The following is a 10742-nucleotide window of genomic DNA, read 5'->3' on the forward strand; positions in this document are numbered from 1 at the left end:
TAAGGAGTGGGATAGGCCCGGTGTGCCGTTCTCACCTCCTCCGATATTTAGAAAAATGTTTCCAATAGACGCCACCACACGGGACTTATGGCAGACGGTCCCTAAGGTGGAGGGAGCAGTTTCTACTTTAGCTAAGCGTACCACTATCCCGGTGGAGGATAGCTGTGCTTTTTCAGATCCAATGGATAAGAAATTAGAGGGTTACCTTAAGAAAATGTTTGTTCAACAAGGTTTTATATTGCAACCTCTTGCATGTATTGCGCCTGTCACGGCTGCAGCAGCATTTTGGTTTGAGTCTCTGGAAGAGACACTTCAATCATCTACACTAGATGAGATTACACACAAACTTAAAGCCCTTAAGTTAGCTAACTCATTTATTTCAGATGCCGTAGTACATTTAACTAAACTTACGGCCAAGAATTCCGGATTTGCCATTCAGGCACGCAGAGCACTGTGGCTAAAATCCTGGTCAGCTGATGTTACTTCTAAATCTAAATTGCTTAATATACCTTTCAAAGGGCAGACCTTATTCGGGCCCGGGTTGAAAGAGATTATCGCTGACATTACAGGAGGTAAAGGCCATGCCCTGCCTCAGGACAAAGCCAAACCTAGGGCTAGACAATCTAATTTTCGTTCCTTTCGTAATTTCAAAGCAGGAACAGCATCAACTTCCTCTGCACCAAAACAGGAAGGAGCTGTTGCTCGCTACAGACAAGGCTGGAAACCTAACCAGTCCTGGAACAAGGGCAAGCAGGCCAGGAAACCTGCTGCTGCCCCTAAGACAGCATGAATCGAGGGCCCCCGATCCGGGACCGGATCTAGTAGGGGGCAGACTTTCTCTCTTCGCCCAGGCTTGGGCAAGAGATGTTCAGGATCCCTGGGCGTTAGAGATCATATCTCAGGGATACCTTCTAGACTTCAAATCCTCTCCCCCAAGAGGGAGATTTCATCTGTCAAGGTTGTCAACAAACCAAATAAAGAAAGAAGCGTTCCTACGCTGCGTACAAGATCTTTTATTAATGGGAGTGATCCATCCAGTTCCGCGGTCGGAACAAGGACAAGGGTTTTACTCAAATTTGTAGTTCCCAAAAAAGAGGGAACTTTCAGGCCATTCTTGGATTTAAAGATCCTAAACAAATTCCTAAGAGTTCCATCGTTCAAGATGGAAACTATTCGAACAATTTTGCCCATGATCCAAGAGGGTCAGTACATGACCACAGTGGATTTAAAGGATGCTTACCTTCACATACCGATTCACAGAAGTCATTACCGGTATCTAAGGTTTGCCTTTCTAGACAGGCATTACCAGTTTGTAGCTCTTCCATTCGGATTGGCTACGGCTCCAAGAATCTTCACAAAGGTTCTGGGTACTCTTCTGGCGGTACTAAGACCGCGAGGAATTTCGGTAGCTCCGTACCTAGACGACATTCTGATACAAGCTTCAAGCTTTCAAACTGCCAAGTCTCATACAGAGTTAGTACTGGCATTTCTAAGGTCGCATGGATGGAAGGTGAACGAAAAGAAGAGTTCTCTCTTTCCACTCACAAGAGTTCCCTTCTTAGGGACTCTGATAGATTCTGTAGAAATGAAGATTTACCTGACAGAAGACAGGTTAACAAAGCTTCAAAATGCATGCCGTGTCCTTCATTCCATTCAACACCCGTCAGTATCTCAATGCATGGAGGTGATCGGCTTAATGGTAGCGGCAATGGACATAGTACCTTTTGCACGCCTACATCTCAGACCGCTGCAATTGTGCATGCTAAGTCAGTGGAATGGGGATTACTCAGATTTGTCCCCCACTCTGAATCTGAATCAAGAGACCAGAAATTCTCTTCTATGGTGGCTTTATCGGCCACACCTGTCCAGGGGGATGCCATTCAGCAGGCCAGACTGGACAATTGTAACAACAGACGCCAGCCTACTAGGTTGGGGCGCTGTCTGGAATTCTCTGAAGGCTCAGGGACTATGGAATCAGGAGGAGAGTCTCCTTCCAATAAACATTCTGGAATTGAGAGCAGTTCTCAATGCCCTTCTGGCTTGGCCCCAGTTAACAACTCGGGGGTTCATCAGGTTTCAGTCGGACAACATCACGACTGTAGCTTACATCAACCATCAGGGAGGGACAAGAAGCTCCCTAGCAATGATGGAAGTATCAAAGATAATTCGCTGGGCAGAGTCTCACTCTTGCCACCTGTCTGCAATCCACATCCCGGGAGTGGAGAACTGGGAGGCGGATTTCTTAAGTCGTCAGACTTTTCATCCGGGGGAGTGGGAACTTCATCCGGAGGTCTTTGCCCAGATACTTCGACGTTGGGGCAAACCAGAGATAGATCTCATGGCGTCTCGTCAGAACGCCAAGCTTCCTCGCTACGGGTCCAGATCCAGGGATCCGGGAGCGGTTCTGATAGATGCTTTGACAGCACCTTGGACCTTCGGGATGGCTTATGTGTTTCCACCCTTCCCGATGCTTCCTCGATTGATTGCCAGAATCAAACAGGAGAGAGCATCAGTGATTCTAATAGCACCTGCATGGCCACGCAGGACTTGGTATGCAGATCTAGTGGACATGTCATCCTGTCCGCCTTGGTCTCTACCTCTGAAACAGGACCTTCTGATCCAGGGTCCATTCAAACATCAAAATCTAACTTCTCTGAAGCTGACTGCTTGGAAATTGAACGCTTGATTTTATCAAAACGTGGTTTTTCTGAGCCAGTTATTGATACCTTAATACAGGCTAGGAAGCCTGTTACCAGAAGGATTTACCATAAAATATGGCGTAAATACTTATATTGGTGCGAATCCAAGAGTTACTCATGGAGTAAGGTTAGGATTCCAAGGATATTGTCTTTTCTACAAGAAGGTTTAGAAAAGGGGTTATCCGCTAGTTCTTTAAAGGGACAGATTTCAGCTCTGTCCATTCTTTTACACAAACGTCTGTCAGAAGTTCCGGACGTTCAAGCTTTTTGTCAGGCTTTAGCTAGGATCAAGCCTGTGTTTAAAACTGTTGCTCCGCCATGGAGTTTGAACTTAGTTCTTAATGTTTTACAGGGTGTTCCGTTTGAACCCCTTCATTCCATTGATATCAAGTTGTTATCTTGGAAAGTTCTGTTTTTAATGGCTAGTTCCTCGGCTCGAAGAGTTTCTGAGTTATCTGCCTTACATTGTGATTCTCCTTATCTGATTTTTCATTCAGACAAGGTAGTTCTGCGTACTAAACCTGGGTTCCTACCTAAGGTGGTCACTAACAGGAATATCAATCAAGAGATTGTTGTTCCATCTTTATGTCCTAATCCTTCCTCGAAGAAGGAACGTCTGCTACACAATCTAGATGTAGTCCGTGCCCTGAAATTTTATCTACAGGCAACTAAGGATTTTCGTCAAACGTCTTCCCTGTTTGTCGTTTATTCTGGTCAGAGGAGAGGTCAAAAAGCTTCGGCTACCTCTCTCTCTTTTTGGCTTCGTAGCATAATACGATTAGCCTATGAGACTGCTGGACAGCAGCCTCCTGAAAGAATTACAGCTCATTCTACTAGAGCTGTGGCTTCCACTTGGGCCTTTAAGAATGAGGCTTCTGTTGAACAGATTTGCAAGGCTGCAACTTGGTCTTCTCTTCATACTTTTTCCAAATTTTACAAATTTGACACTTTTGCTTCTTCGGAGGCTGTTTTTGGGAGAAAGGTTCTTCAGGCAGTGGTTCCCTCCGTATAAAGAGCCTGCCTGTTCCTCCCGTCATCCGTGTACTTTTGCTTTGGTATTGGTATTATTAGTAATGATGACCCGTGGACTGACCACACTTAACAGGAGAAAACAAAATTTATGCTTACCTGATAAATTCATTTCTCCTGTAGTGTGGTCAGTCCACGGCCCGCCCTGTTTTTTATGGCAGGCTAAAAAAATTTTGGATTATACTCCAGTCACCACTACACCCTTGGGCTTCTCCTTTCTCGTTGGTCCTTTGGTCGAATGACTGGAGGTGACGTAGAGGGGAGGAGCTATATAGCAGCTCTGCTGGGTGAATCCTCTTGCACTTCCTGTAGGGGAGGAGATAATATCCCAGAAGTAATGATGACCCGTGGACTGACCACACTACAGGAGAAATGAATTTATCAGGTAAGCATAAATTTTGTTTTTTGCCTCAGGTTCTGTATATGTGATTGTATATGTGTGTCTGGTTGTTGTTATGTGTGTTTTCCTTAGATTCTGTATATGTGATTGTGTATGTGTGTCTGGTTGTTGGTATATGTTTGCCTAAGGTTCTGGGTATGTGTTTTTGCGTCAGGTTCTGTATATGTGATTGTATGTGTGTGTGTGTGTTCTTCAGCTTGAGATCATGATTAGTTTTTTTTTTTTTACTATTAAGACCCTTAATTAATAGTTTGTTAAGAGAAGAAGCTAGCAAAAACTTGATTTCTCATACCGGGAGTCAAATCCAGGCCACCTGCATTAAAATCAGTTATCCTAATCGCTAGACCATATGGGAGAACTTTCTGAATGGTTTTTATGTGTCTGTCTGTTTGTGGGTATGTGGTGCTTGCCTCAGGTTCTGTATATGTGATTGTGTGTGTGTGTGTGTGCCTGGTTGTGTGTTTGTGTGTTTGCCTCAGGTTCTGAAAATGTGATTGTGGGTATGTGTGTGCCTGGTTGTGGGAATGTGTGTTTGTGCCAGGTTCTGTATATTGTATATGTGTGTCTGGTTGTGGTTATGTGGTGTTTGCCTCAGGCTCTGTATATGTGATTGTGTGTGTGTTGTTGTGTGTATGTGGTGTTTACCTCACATTCTGTATATGTGATTTTGTATGTGTGTGTGTGTGTCTGGTTGTGGGTATATGTGTTTGCCTCAGGTTCTGTAAATGTGATTGTGGGTATTTGTGTGTCTGGTTGTCGGTATAGGTTTGCCTAAGGTTCTGTATATGTGATTGATAAACAGGAAATTTATGTTTGTGCACAACTCAACAAATAATTAAACAAAATTGAATCCTCATAATTTTAGAGGACTTTACTACCTAACTATAGCACAATAATCATATTATAACGTAGACTAAGTCTATGATATACTAGAAATTTGAATACCATTATTCTGTTTTATTTATTTTTTTCTTAAAAAAGTGTCAGTTTCCCTATACTGTTGTGTAAACGTAATATCAACCCACTGGTAGTATCTTGATAAAGGCCATAACGGCTGAAACGCGTTGATCATCCCAGTTTGGTGTCTTGCTGCTATACTTTGAACTAACGGACTCTCATAACTCACTGCTCTGTTGGGGCATGCCAAAGAAACTACTTTTCCGCTTCTGAGAAGATCCTCTATCGGCTGTTCCCTCATATTGGACAGAAAAATCCATATCCAAAGACCCACACAGTGGTTTGACTGTCAATCTGTTAAGCTACTCTCCTGACACCCACATAGTGGGTAACTACTACGATCACTATTCCCATCGGAGTTGTAACTGACCGGACCACCCACGGACCATCAGAGGGGACCTCTGCTTCCTTGGGACCTCCCAAGTGGAATTCCACACACGATAACACTTGCTGAAAATTACAGCCTTGGACGTCATAGGTGAGTGCAATCTCACAGCTGAAAATACCCTTAGGCCCTTGCCCCTCTGGACGGCATTTGAGAACTTCCTCATAGTAAGTTTTGCCCTTAAAGAGGAATGTCCTGAAAACAGCACAGGATTATAATTATCCCAACAGTTAAAACTTATAAACCTCTCCACAAAGGATTTGTATTTGCACTTTACTACGGAGCCTGCTCTCCAAATACATCCATTAAAGCTGGAACTCTACTTGCCTACTTTTTGGGCATATCTTGTAAGTAATCAGTTAACAGACTGTGTTAACTAATTTTTTAATATCTTAATTTCTCTTGTTAAGTGTGTTCAGTCCACGGATCATCCTTTACTTATGGAATATATTCTCTCCCTAACAGGAAATTGCAAGAGGATCACCCAAGCAGAGCTGCTACATAGCTCCTCCCCTCACATGTCATATTCAGTCATTCTCTTGCAACTTAACAGATAGGAAGTTGTTGAGAGGTCTGTGGTGTTTTTTATACTTAGTTTATTCTTCAATCAAAAGTTTATTTTAAAATGACACCGGAGTGTGTTGTTTATTCTCAGGCAGTATTTGGATGAAGAATCTGCCTGCGTTTTCTATGATCTTAGCGGCAGTAACTAAGATCCACTGGCTGTTCTCGCATATTCTGAGGAGTGAGGTAACTTTCAGATGGGAATGGCGTGCGGGAAACCCTGCAAACAAGGTATGTGCAGTAGCTTATTTTTCTAAGGAATGGAATTGACTAAGAAAATACTGCTGATACCGATGTAATGTAAGTAAGAGCCTTTAATACAGTGAGAGCGACTGTTAGCAGGCTGTTTTAAATATATACAGTAAAGTAATTTTCTAAGGAATGGAATTTGACTGAGAAAATGCTATTAATACTGAAGTGATGTTATAAGCCTTTAATGCAGTAGGATAACTGTCAGGCTTATCTATAGAGATACATGCTCCTTAAGAAAAGGATGTTTAAAACGATTTTGCTGGCATGTTTAATCGTTTTGTGAGGTACATTGGTGATAAAACTTGTTGGGGCATAAAATTTTTCCACATGGCTGATAATATTTCTGCATAGAAACTGTTAACTGAAACTCCCAATATTGTAATATTGAGTAGGAGGGGCCTATTTTAGCGCTCTTTTGACGCAGTAAAAATTTAGGCTCTGTCTTCCTGCTTCATTCTGCTTGACACGGATCGTCTCCAGACAGCTTAAGGGACTTCAAAAGTCATTTTGAGGGAGGTAATCAGTCACAGCAGATCTGTGACAGTGGTTTTTTGACTGTATTAAAGAACGTTTTTTGCTTATAAAAACCGTTTGAGTTTTAAGGAGTTAATCATCCGTTTGCAAGTGGGTGCAATGCTCTGCTAACTTAATACATTTACTGTAAAAATTTAATTGCCATAACTGATTTGGTTCATTGTTATTTCAACGGTGGCAGTTTTTCTGTGCTTCTTAAAGGCACAGTAGCGTTTTTCTTTATTACTTGTAAAATTATTTACAGTGTTTTCCAAGTCTGCTAGTCTTATTGCTAGTCTGTTTAAACATGTCTGACACAGATGAATCTATTTGTTCACTATGTTTAAAGGCCACTGTGGAGCCCCACAGAAATTTGTGTACCAAATGTATTGATTTAACTTTAAATAATAAAGGTCAGTCTTTATCTATAAAGGAATTATCACCAGACAACGAGGGGGAAGTTATGCCGACTAACTCTCCTCACGTGTCAGTACCTTCGCCTCCCGCTCAGGAGGCGCGTGATATTGTGGCGCCAAGTGCATCAGGGACGGCCATACAAATCACATTACAAGACATGGCTAATATTATGAATAATACCCTGACAGAAGTATTATCTAAATTGCCAGAATTAAGAGGCAAGCGCGACCGCTCTGGGGTAAGAATAGAGCGCGCTGGTGTTTCGAGAGCCATGTCCGATACTGCGTCACAGTTTGCAGAACATGAGGACGGAGAGCTTCAGTCTGTAGGTGACGGATCTGATCCAGGGAAACCGGATTCAGAGATCTCTAATTTTAAATTTAAGCTTGAGAACCTCCGTGTATTGCTAGGGGAGGTTTTAGCGGCTCTGAATGACTGTAACACAGTTGCGATTCCAGAGAAATTATGTAGGCTGGATAGATACTATGCAGTACCCGTGTGTACTGACGTTTTTCCTATTCCTAAAAGGCTTACAGAAATTATTACCAAGGAGTGGGATAGGCCTGGTGTGCCCTTTTCCCCTCCTCCTATATTTAGAAAAATGTTTCCAATAGACGCCACTACACGGGACTTATGGCAGACGGTCCCTAAGGTGGAGGGAGCAGTTTCTACTTTAGCTAAGCGTACCACTATCCCGGTGGAAGATAGTTGTGCTTTTTCGGATCCAATGGATAAAAAATTGGAGGGTTACCTTAAGAAAATGTTTGTTCAACAAGGTTTTATCTTACAGCCCCTTGCATGCATTGCGCCTGTCACTGCTGCTGCAGCATTTTGGTTAGAGTCTCTAGAAGAGGCCATTCACTCAGCCCCATTGGATGAAATTATGGACAAGCTTAAAGCACTTAAGCTAGCTAATGCATTTGTTTCTGATGCCATTGTACATCTAACTAAACTAACGGCTAAGAATTCCGGTTTTGCCATTCAAGCGCGCAGAGCGTTATGGCTTAAATCCTGGTCAGCTGATGTGACTTCTAAATCTAAATTACTTAATATTCCTTTCAAGGGGCAAACCTTATTCGGGCCCGGCTTGAAAGAAATTATCGCTGACATTACGGGAGGTAAGGGTCATACCCTTCCTCAGGACAAGGCCAAATCAAAGGCCAAACAGTCTAATTTTCGTGCCTTTCGGAACTTCAAGGCTGGAGCAACGTCAACTTCCTCCGCCCCAAAACAGGAAGGAACCGTTGCTCGTTACAGACAGGCATGGAAAACTAACCAGTGGCCAGAAAACCTGCTACTGCCCCTAAGACAGCATGAAGAGATGGCCCCCTATCCGGAAACGGATTTAGTGGGGGGCTGACTTTCTCTCTTCGCCCAGGCGTGGGCAAGAGATGTCCAGGATCCCTGGGCGTTGGAGATCATATATCAGGGATATCTTCTGGACTTCAAGACTTCTCCTCCTCTAGGGAGATTTCATCTTTCAAGGGTATCAGAAAACCTAATAAAGAAAGAGGCATTCCTATGTTGCGTACAAGACCTCCTAGGAATGGGAGTGATCCACCCAGTTCCGCGGACGGAACAAGGACAGGGATTTTATTCAAATCTGTTCGTGGCTCCCAAGAAAGAGGGTACCTTCAGGCCAATATTGGACCTAAAGATTTTAAACAAATTCCTAAGAGTTCCATCATTCAAAATGGAAAATTCGGACTATCCTACCCATGATCCAAGAGGTTCAGTACATGACCACGGTGGATTTAAAGGATGCCTACCTTCACATACCGATTCACAAAGATCATCATCGGTTCCTAAGATTTGCCTTCCTAGACAGGCATTACCAGTTTGTAGCTCTTCCCTTCGGGTTGGCTACGGCCCCGAGAATCTTTACAAAGGTGCTGGGCTCTCTTCTGGCGGTTCTAAGACCGCGAGGCATAGCGGTGACTCCGTATCTAGACGACATCCTAATTCAGGCGACAAGCTTACAAATTGCCAAGTCTCATACAGAGATAGTTCTGGCATTTCTAATATCGCATGGGTGGAAGGTGAACGTGGAAAAGAGTTCTCTATCACCACTCACAAGAGTCTCCTTTCTAGGGACTCTGATAGATTCTGTAAAAATGAAAATTTACCTGACGGAGGCCAGGTTATCAAAACTCTTAAATGCTTGCCGGGTTCTTCATTCCATTCCACGCCCGTCAGTGGCTCAATGCATGGAAGTAATCGGCTTAATGGTAGCGGCAATGGACATAGTGCCATTTGCGCGCCTGCATCTCAGACCGCTGCAATTGTGCATGCTAAGTCAGTGGAATGGGGATTACTCAGATTTGTCCCCCCTACTAAATCTGGATTAAGAGACCAGAGATTCTCTTCTCTGGTGGCTATCTCGGGTCCATCTGTCCAAGGGGATGACCTTTCGCAGGCCAGATTGGACGATTGTAACAACAGATGCCAGCCTTCTAGGCTGGGGCGCAGTCTGGAATTCCCTGAAGGCTCAGGGATCGTGGACTCAGGAGGAGAAACTCCTCCCAATAAATATTCTGGAGTTAAGGGCAATATTCAATGCTCTTCTAGCTTGGCCTCAGTTAGCAACACTGAGGTTCATCAGATTTCAGTCGGACAACATCACGACTGTGGCTTATATCAACCATCAAGGGGGAACCAGGAGCTCCCTAGCGATGCTGGAAGTCTCAAAGATAATTCGCTGGGCAGAGTCTCATTCTTGCCACTTGTCAGCGATCCACATCCCAGGAGTGGAGAACTGGGAGGCGGACTTTCTAAGTCGTCAGACTTTTCATCCAGGGGAGTGGGAACTCCATCCGGAGGTATTTGCTCAACTGGTCCATCGTTGGGGCAAACCAGATCTGGATCTCATGGCGTCTCGCCAGAATGCCGAACTTCCTCTTTACGGTTCGAGGTCCAGGGACCCGGGAGCGAAGCTGATAGATGCTCTAACAGCTCCTTGGTTTTTCAACATGGCTTATGTGTTTCCACCATTTCCTATGCTCCCTCGACTGATTGCCAAGATCAAACAGGAGAGAGCATCGGTGATTCTGATAGCGCCTGCGTGGCCACGCAGGACCTGGTATGCAGACCTAGTGGTCATGTCGTCCTGTCTTCCATGGACTCTACCTTTGAGGAAAGACCTTCTAATACAAGGTCCTTTCAATCATCCAAGTCTAATTTCTCTGAGACTGACTGCGTGGAGATTGAACGCTTGATCCTATCAAAGCGCGGCTTCTCCGAGTCAGTTATTGATACTTTGATACAGGCACGAAAGCCTGTTACCAGAAAAATCTACCATAAGATATGGCGTAAATACCTGTATTGGTGCGAATCCAAGAGTTACTCATGGAGTAAGGTTAGGATTCCAAGGATATTGTCTTTTCTCCAAGAGGGTTTGGAAAAAGGCTTATCAGCTAGTTCTTTAAAGGGACAGATTTCTGCTCTGTCTATTCTTTTGCACAAGCGTCTGGCAGAAGTTCCAGACGTCCAGGCTTTTTGTCAGGCTTTGGCTAGGATTAAGCCTGTG

This window comes from Bombina bombina, chromosome 12 (assembly GCF_027579735.1).
Source record: "Bombina bombina isolate aBomBom1 chromosome 12, aBomBom1.pri, whole genome shotgun sequence".
In the NCBI taxonomy this organism is placed as follows: Eukaryota; Metazoa; Chordata; class Amphibia; order Anura; family Bombinatoridae; genus Bombina; species Bombina bombina.